At 37.9% G+C, this 9,796-nt stretch overlaps 1 long non-coding RNA gene across 2 annotated transcripts in view; it reads right to left on the reverse strand.

Moving 5' to 3' along the window:
* LOC141420639 (uncharacterized) overlaps window positions 1–8,354 on the reverse strand; it is a 147,108-nt gene extending 138,754 nt beyond the window's left edge. For both annotated transcript variants that reach the window (XR_012445143.1, XR_012445142.1), the window contains exons 1-3: window positions 8,241–8,354; window positions 377–570; window positions 70–196 (exon numbers count right to left, since the gene is read on the reverse strand). This is a non-coding gene — a long non-coding RNA (uncharacterized lncRNA). The remainder of the gene's footprint in view (window positions 1–69; window positions 197–376; window positions 571–8,240) is intronic.
* Between the last annotated feature and the right edge of the window lie 1,442 nt (window positions 8,355–9,796).

Consider the following 9,796-nt stretch of genomic DNA (forward strand, 5'->3'; position numbering starts at 1 on the left):
CACAAATATTTATGCTATGTTAACTTTTACTTATACTTAGCACTAAGTTTCACTTGTTTCCTTGCTCACCAGTGTTCTTGTATCCTATTGCTTCTTCCTGACTTCATCTTTCTTCTTTCTGGAGTAACTTCTGTGAGAAGGTCTGTGAATGATCACTTGTTTTGAGTCCTGTTCATTTCAGTTAAGGACCTTATAGCTAAAAGTAACAGAAAAATACATACTCAAATGCTTTGTTTGGTTTCATTTTGTTTAGTTTTGCAATGGTGGGGATTAAACCCAGGGCTTCATGTATGCTATCCACACACTTTAACCCTGGACCACATACTTAGCCCCTCAGGTGGTTTTTAAAACAAAGAAATCTAATTATGTCACTTACCAGGCAGTCTTGAGATAGGGCAACTCCATGTCATGTATAGGAAAGGTCTTCTCATTGAATACGCTGATATCTTCTACCTTTCTGTTCAGCTCTGCAGCTAACTCCCTTCTGGGCAATGGATGCTACAGTTCAGGAATTATAGGCAAACATGACAATGTCCAAGGGAAGTGGACTATATATCTTCCTCTCTTAATCTTTTAAAAGAAAAAGAGACCTTTTACGTAGCCAGCCAGCAGACTTCTCACCTAACTGGGCAGGACTAAATTGTCCAGCCCTTTCTATACCAACCAATGTCAAAGAAAATGAGATTATAATTAGTGTACACTTATTTATCCTGTTTTGGACCAGAAGGTAGGGCCAAACACCAACATCATCTTGAGATACGACTAATGTTTTGTGATTAATTGATGCCTATTGAATATCCACCTTTTTGCTGTTGTTCATTTAATAAATATTTATTGATCACCTGCTGTGCTCCAGGCTGTTTTAGGAGCCATCATTGATATAATAGGAAAGATGACACCTTGCTTTGAAGGAAATTCTCATTTAGTTAAAAGCCAAACACAAACAAAGCAAATAACAGAAAAAATCATGTGCCTAGAGCACCATAAACAAATGGCATTGGGAGTGGATTGTCAAAAGAAGGAGCTCATTCCCAGATCAATAGTCCAGAATGGCCTCGTGGAATATGGCATTTAGAATGAATGTTGAAATGTGGTAGGATTTTGACAGGGATGAGGGCACAAAAATCATTCCAAGAAAGCAAACTTCATAATAGGGTGGCACAAGGGTATATAAAGTAGTTATGTGTGACTAGAATGAGAATTGAGACAAATAAGCAGAGGTAGGGTTTTTTTTTTTAAGTTAGTCTAGGTGCATCACACTTACAAATTACAACTCTAACCAATAGCCAGTAGAAGCTATAATATGCAAAACAAACTCTTTAAGTCACTGACTCCATCAAAAGACCAAACTTGAGAATCATGGGCATCGAAGAAGGAGAAGAGGTGCAAGCGAAAGGAATGCGTAATATATTCAACAAAATAATAACGGAAAATTTCCCAAATCTAGAGAAAGATATTCCCATACAAATGCAAGAGGCCTCCAGGACACCAAACAGACCAGATCAAAATAGAACTACTCCATGACATATCATCATTAAAACAACAAGTTCAGAAACTAAGGAAAGAATATTGAAGGCTGTAAAAGAGAAAAAACAAGTAACATACAAAGGTAAACCCATCAAAATCACAGCAGACTTCTCAACAGAAACATTAAAAGCAAGAAGAGCATGGGGTGAGATCTTCCGGGCACTGAATGAAAATAACTTCAACCCCAGGATACTCTACCCAGCAAAGCTATCATTCAAAATAGATGGAGCAATAAAAGTCTTCCATGATAAGCAGAAACTAAAACAATATGTGACCACAAAGCCACCATTACAAAAGATTCTGCAAGGGATCCTGCACACAGAAAGTGACACCCAACTTAACCATGAAAAGGCAGGCAGCACCAAACCACAGGATAAGAAAAAGCAAGACAGTAGAGAGTAACATCAAGTTAGGTACACACAATCAAACCTTCAAATAACTAAGACAACTAAATGGCAGGAATCACCACATACCTATCAGTACTAACACTTAATGTTAATGGACTTAATTCACCCATCAAAAGACAGCGTTTGACAAAATGGATTAAAAAAGAAGATCCAACAATTTGTTGCTTACAGGAGACTCATCTCACCGACAGAAATAAGCATAGGCTTAGGATGAAAGGCTGGAAGAAGATTTACCAAGCCAATGGCCCCCGAAAACAAGCAGGAGTAGCAATACTTATCTCTGACAAAGTAGACTTCAAACCTACATTGATCAAACGAGATAAAGAAGGACATTCCATACTAATAAAAGGGGAAATAGACCAAAAGGAAATAATAATCATCAATTTGTACGCACCCAATGTCAACGCACCCAATTTCATCAAACATACCCTGAAAGACCTAAAAGCATATATAAACGCCAACACAGTGGTTGTGGGAGACTTTAACACTCCATTATCATCAATAGATAGGTCATCCAAACAAAAACTCAATAAAGAAATCCAAGATCTAAAATATGCAATAGATCAAGTGGACCTAGTAGATGTCTACAGAACATTTCATCCAACCTCTACACAATATACATTCTTCTCAGCAGCCCATGGAACCTTCTCCAAAATAGATCATATCCTAGGGCACAAAGCAAGTCTCAGCAAATATAAGAAAATAGAAATAATACCATGCATACTATCTGACCACAATGCAGTAAAAGTAGAACTCAACAACAAAAGTAAAGACAAAAAACATGCAAACAGCTGGAAACTAAATAACTCATTACTTAATGAAGAGTGGATCATCGATGCAATAAAAGAGGAAATTAAAAAGTTCCTGGAAGTCAATGAAAATGAAAACACAACCTACCGGAACCTATGGGACACAGCTAAGGCAGTCTTGAGAGGAAAGTTTATAGCCATGAGTGCATATATTAAAAAGATTGAAAGATCCCAAATCAATGACCTAATGAAACATCTCAAACTCCTAGAAAAACAAGAACAAACAAATCCCAAAACAAATAGAAGGAGAGAAATAATAAAAATAAGAGCTGAAATCAACGAAATAGAAACCAAAAAAACCATACAAAGAATTAATGAAACAAAAAGTTGGTTCTTTGAAAAACTAAACAAGATCGATAGACCCCTGGCAAACCTGACTAAAATGAGGAGAGAAAAAACCCAAATTAGTAGAATTAGGAATGCAAAAGGGGAGATAACAACAAACACCATGGAAGTCCAGGAAATCATCAGAGACTACTTTGAGAAGCTATATTCAAATGAATTTGAAAATCTTAAAGAAATGGACAGATTTCTAGATACATATGATCATCCAAAACTGAACCAAGAGGAAATTAATCACCTGAAAAGACCTATAACACAAAATGAAATTGAAGCAGCAATCAAGAGTCTCCCCAAAAAGAAAAGTCCAGGACCTGATGGATTCTCTGCTGAATTCTATCAGACCTTTAAAGAACTGATACCAACCCTCCTTAAACTGTTCCATGAAATAGAAAGGGAAGGAAAACTGCCAAACACATTTTATGAAGCCAGTATTACACTTATCCCAAAACCAGGCAAAGACACCTCCAAAAAGGAGAACTATAGGCCAATCTCCTTAATGAACATTGATGCAAAAATCCTCAACAAAATAATGGCAAATCGAATTCAGCAACACATCAAAAAGATTATTCACCAGGACCAAGTAGGCTTCATCCCAGGGATGCAGGGGTGGTTCAACATACGAAAATCAATAAATGTAACAAACCACATTAACAGAAGCAAAGACAAAAACCACTTGATCATCTCAATAGATGCAGAAAAAGCCTTTGATAAGATCCAACATCATTTCATGATAAAAGCTCTAAGAAAACTAGGAATAGAAGGAAAGTTCCTCAACATTAGAAAAGTTATATATGACAAACCTACAGCCAGCATTATACTTAACGGAGAAAAATTAAAACCATTCCCTCTAAAATCAGGAACCAGACAAGGATGCCCACTATCTCCACTCCTATTCAACAAAGTACTGGAATTCCTAGCCAGAGCAATTAGGCAAGAAGAAGGAATAAAAGGAATACAAATAGGTAAAGAAACTGTCAAAATATTCCTATTTGCAGACGACATGATCCTATACCTTAAAGACCCAAAAAACTCTACTCAGAAGCTTCTAGACATCATCAATAGCTATAGCAAGGTAGCAGGATATAAAATCAACATAGAAAAATCATTAGCATTTCTATACACTAACAATGAGCAAACGGAAAAAGAATGTATGAAAACAATTCCATTTACAATAGCCTCAAAAAAAAATCAAATACCTAGGTGTAAACCTAACAAAAGATGTGAAAGACCTCTACAAGGAAAACTATACACTTCTGAAGAAAGAGATTGAGGAAGACTATAGAAAGTGGAGAGATCTCCCATGCTCATGGATTGGTAGAATCAACATAGTAAAAATGTCTATACTCCCAAAAGTAATCTACATGTTTAATGCAATTCCCATCAAAATTCCAATGACATTCATCAAAGAGATTGAAAAATCTACTGTTAAATTTATATGGAAACACAAGAGGCCACGAATAGCCAAGGCAATACTCAGTCAAAAGAACAATGCAGGAGGTATCACAATACCTGACTTCAAACTATATTACAAAGCAATAATAATAAAAACAGCATGGTACTGGCACAAAAACAGACATGAAGACCAGTGGAACAGAATAGAGGATCCAGATATGAAGCCACACAACTATAAGCAACTTATCTTTGACAAAGGAGCTAAAAATATACGATGGAGAAATAGCAGCCTCTTCAACAAAAACTGCTGGGAAAACTGGGTAGCAGTCTGCAAAAAACTGAAACTAGATCCATGTATATCATCCTATACCAAGATTAACTCAAAATGGATCAAGGATCTTAATATCAGACCCCAAACTCTTAAGTTGATACAAGAAAGAGTAGGAAATACTCTGGAGTTAGTAGGTATAGGTAAGAACTTTCTCAATGAAACCCCAGCAGCACAGCAACTAAGAGATAGCATAGATAAATGGGACCTCATAAAACTAAAAAGCTTCTGTTCATCAAAAGAAATGGTCTCTAAACTGAAGAGAACACCCACAGAGTGGGAGAAAATATTTGCCAACTATACATCAGACAAAGGACTGATAACCAGAATATACAGGGAACTTAAAAAACTAAATTCTCCCAAAACTAATGAACCAATAAAGAAATGGGCATGTGAACTAAATAGAACTTTCTCAAAAGAAGAAATTCAAATGGCCAGAAAACACATGAAAAAATGCTCACCATCTCTAGCAATAAAGGAAATGCAAATTAAAACCACGCTAAGATTCCACCTCACCCCTGTTAGAATAGCCATCATCAGCAACACCACCAACAACAGGTGTTGGCGAGGATGCGGGGAAAAAGGAACCCTCTTACACTGTTGGTGGGAATGTAGACTAGTACAACCACTCTGGAAAAAAATCTGGAGGCTACTTAAAAAGCTGGACATCGATCTACCATTTGATCCAGCAATATCACTCTTGGGGATATACCCAAAAGACTGTTACTCCAGAGGCACCTGCACATCCATGTTTATTGCGGCACTATTCACAATAGCCAAGTTATGGAAACAGCCAAGATGCCCCAGCACTGACGAATGGATTAAGAAAATGTGGTATCTATACACAATGGAATTTTATGCAGCCATGAAGAAGAATGAAATGTTATCATTCCCTGGTAAATGGATGGAATTGGAGAACATCATTCTGAGTGAGGTTAGCCTGGCTCAAAAGACCAAAAATCGTATGTTCTCCCTCATATGTGGACATTAGATCAAGGGCAAACACAACAAGGGGATTGGACTTTGAGTACATGATAAAAGCGAGAGCACACAAGGGAGGGGTGAGGATAGGTAAGACACCTAAAAAACTAGCTAGCATTTGTTGCCCTTAATGCAGAGAAACTAAAGCAGATACCTTAAAGCAACTGAGGCCAATAGGAAAAGGGGAACAGGAACTAGAGAAAAGGTTAGATCAAAAAGAATTAACCTAGAAGGTAACACCCACGCACAGGAAATCAATGTGAGTCAATGCCCTGTATAGCTATCCTTATCTCAACCAGCAAAAACCCTTGTTCCTTCCTATTATTGTTTATACTCTCTCTACAACAAAATTAGAGATAAGGGCAAAATAGTTTCTGCTGGGTATTGAGGTGGGGGGAGAGGGAGGGGGCGGAGTGGGTGGTACAGGAGGGGGTGGGGGCAGTGGGGAGAAATGAACCAATCCTTGTATGCACATATGAATAATAAAAGAAAAATGAAAAAAAAAACAAATTACAACTCTAACCAATAGCCAGTAGAAGCTATAATACTCAAAACAAACTCTTTAAGTCAATGCAAAGTGCTAAGATGAACCCTTTCTTTAAGGAGTCTTGTTTTCAATGAACGGATTAGAGAAAGCAAAAATGCCCACAAAATACGATGACTACAGAGTTAGGTCTGGTTGAGAGGAACATGAAAAGCTTGATAAAAATGCACATTTAGACAAGTCTTTTTTTTTATTATTGTCCTGGGTAGGGGTACATTGTGGCATTTACAAAAGTTCTTGCAAATATCAAATGTATCATATTGGAATTCACTCCCTCCCCTCCCTTCATTCCTGGAATAGTTTCAACAGTTATCATTTTTCCATTTCCATACATGTGTACACAGTACTTATACTATATTTACTCTCCTACACCCTTTTCCCATCTCTTCCCTCTTCCCAACCCCCCAGGCAGGACCTGTTCTGCCCTCCTGTTCTCTGATTTTGTAAATGAAAAAAAAAATTACATTTTTGTTTGTTTAAGATAGCTACACAGGGAGTTTCCTTTTAGACAAGGTTTTGAATGGTGAGACTGGGGCTGGAAAAGATGGAAGTGAGAAGGTCAAGCTCCCCCTCTATTTGCCAAGCTCAGGGAGGACTAGCAGGAGCTTATGGGGACATTGGTGTTTCTGGTGTCACTTGTCCTTCAGGAAGCAATCTGACCTAGCCAATTAACTATGGTTTTAAATGAACTTTTAATTAGCATATCAAAGGACAAAAATTACAACAAATTAGCTGTAACAATCTCAACTGGCTATATTTGGGATTTTAGAATCAGACACCCTTCATTTTATGAAATAGAGTAAGTGTTGTCATGGGCTGCACAGAAGAGGTTGGTTTTATAACCAGAAAAAGGCTGAAGAAAGCAGAAACAAAGAATGAAAAGCAAATAAGTCATTTCAAAGTTACTTTCCTTGTAAGGCAAGGACAGGCAGGCATAACAATAGAAAAACAACTGATTGGTAAACATTGGTTTACCTTTTTGGTAAGGATTAAAGCAGAAGGAAATTCATTATCATGCCAGTTGAAACTTGGCTGTTACCTGTCTCTCCTGATTTCTGTTAAGATCAGGTAGCAATTTAGTTTTAATTTGGTGATGCATAACTTTAGTATGAGTGACTTTATTTTTATTTTAAGCTAGTCTTTTGAGACTTAGATCAAAAAATTTTGCTTTCTATAAATTTTATTTAGCAAGCACAAATTGTTATGAGTAGTGGAAAAATAATCTATGAACCTTGGGAAATTTTCTAGGCATTCAAATAAGGCCTTTCTTTAGATTTAAAAAGCATTATTATTTGTAACATATGTGACTACCAGCCCTGCAATGTGAAAAAGAGAGTAAGATGTTGGAGAAGGCTTTTGGGAGAAGTGTGTGACCCCCTTGAGCTCTAAAAGGCAGAATGGAAAATACAGAGAATGCATGGCAAGTGGAGAAAGCAGGGGCGATGCAACCAAGAAATGCCAGTGGTTCTGAAGGACTGAAGTATAGAAGACTAAAGGAGAGAAGGGACCAAAATGAGGTATAAGCCCCATCTTTTAAGACCTTATAGACAACATTCCTGTTCTACAAACAATGGGAATCACCAAACCATTTTAAACAGGAGCACTTTAGAAAAATCACTCTAGCAACTGAAAGAAAAAGATAAGTGGTAGTATAGGAAGACAGAGAGACTAGTCAATGTCCGCCTGCAGTCCACAGCCAAAGCACAGTGGGGGTAACCAAGGCATGTTACAGAGCTGGAGAAAGAATCTGTGTTTGAGCTGCCTGCTTCTATCATTAAGGTCTCTCACCACCCGTTTGTCTCACTTCCCCATTACTTCAGCCAATTCTTTAAACCATAAGGCTTAAGAATAAGAATATCACATACATTGAGGAAATTTTAATTTAACTTGCCTGAGAGCTGGAAACTCACCTCTTGCAGAGTTCAGCACATTCCTCAAAGCTGCTCTCACTTCCCTGCCTGGCTCAGTTAGGCAGGAAAGGCCTTCGTTGCTAAGACAACTCCATCCTAGGCCTCCACACTGCGCTGCCCTCTGCTGTGCTCTCAGTCTAAACCCTCTGAGATTGCTTGGAAAATTGCAAACTCAAGCTATGAATACTGCTTCTTCCCTTATCTTTTCCAGAAATTCCATTTTGATGTCCCTTTCAATCATCCATTTTATTTCCATTACCCATTTCATCAGCCTAAACTCTCTCTTCTTTAAAAAGGAACACAGGATTTCCAGTCCAATTAGAATTTATTTTCTGACTCCTTTGCTATCATTTGTTTGAAAACCTAACAAGGGAAGATGCAGAGAGGGGGGGAGAAAGCATACATTTTTATGTAATATATGTTGCTCAGGATGAGGTACTACAAGGCACACGGTACTGAATCTAAGCTCATTTCCTTGCTAAAACATATGACACCATATATTAAATAATAGCAGTAAAGTGCATTTGGATTTCAAAAAGGTATTTGGCAAAGTTTCTGGACAAGAAACAGGGTGAAGAAATGAGGACTGGGTAAGTTTTTATGGCTAGAATACTTCAAATGTGACAATACCCAGAAAGTGTTGATTAATGGATTTTGCCCACATTTTATAGGAAACACTCAAATTTTAACCCTGTCTTGATCATCAAATTTGTAGTCACTAAAATAGACACATGATAGTAATTCTGCAGATGACCCAATTTAAGACATTTAGCAATTGCTCAATAAATGTTGAATGTTATGGTTTCTGTATGAAATGTCCGCCCAAAAGTCTCCTGTATTAGGGGCATGGTCCCCAGCTAATGGCACTATTTGGAGAGCTTCTGGAAACTTTAGGAGAAAAGACCTCGCTGGATGAAGTAGGTTATGTGGATGGGTCCTTGGGGGTATCTTGCCCTGGATCTTTCCTCTCCTCCCTCTGCCATGAGGCAAGCAGCTCTTCTCCACCACATGCTCTTGCTGAGCTAACCCCATATGCTTCTGCAACCATGGTTCAGTTCATGCAACCATGGACTGAACCCTCTGAAATTGTGAGCCAAAATAAATCTTTCCTCCTTTAAGTTGGTTATATCCTCACGGTACCGAGGAAAGCTCCTAAACAGAAAATTAGTAGCAGAGAAGTGGGATCAGGTTTAGTCAAACCTGATCGTGTGGTTACTAAGCCTTTGGAGATAATTTGCAGGAAGAATATGGAAAAGATATGGGGTAGAGAAACTCTAGAATGCTTGTAATATCAGCTTAATCAGCAATTCTGGTAGCTCTCAGAAGACCAGAATACAGGAATGTGAACAGTGAAGGTCAGGCTCATGAGGCTTCACATGGAAGAAAGGACTCTTTGGAATTGGGCTAGAAGCCATTCGTGTTATATTTTGGAAAGGAAATGTGTCTATATTCTGTGTCCTGAGCTTTTTGAGTGAGGTTGACTTTAAAAGTAATAGACTAATGAATTTGGCAGAGGTAATCTCAAGTCAGCGCAGCATTTGGGATATTACATAGGT

Source organism: Castor canadensis, chromosome 2, assembly GCF_047511655.1.
Source record: "Castor canadensis chromosome 2, mCasCan1.hap1v2, whole genome shotgun sequence".
Lineage (NCBI taxonomy): Eukaryota > Metazoa > Chordata > Mammalia > Rodentia > Castoridae > Castor > Castor canadensis.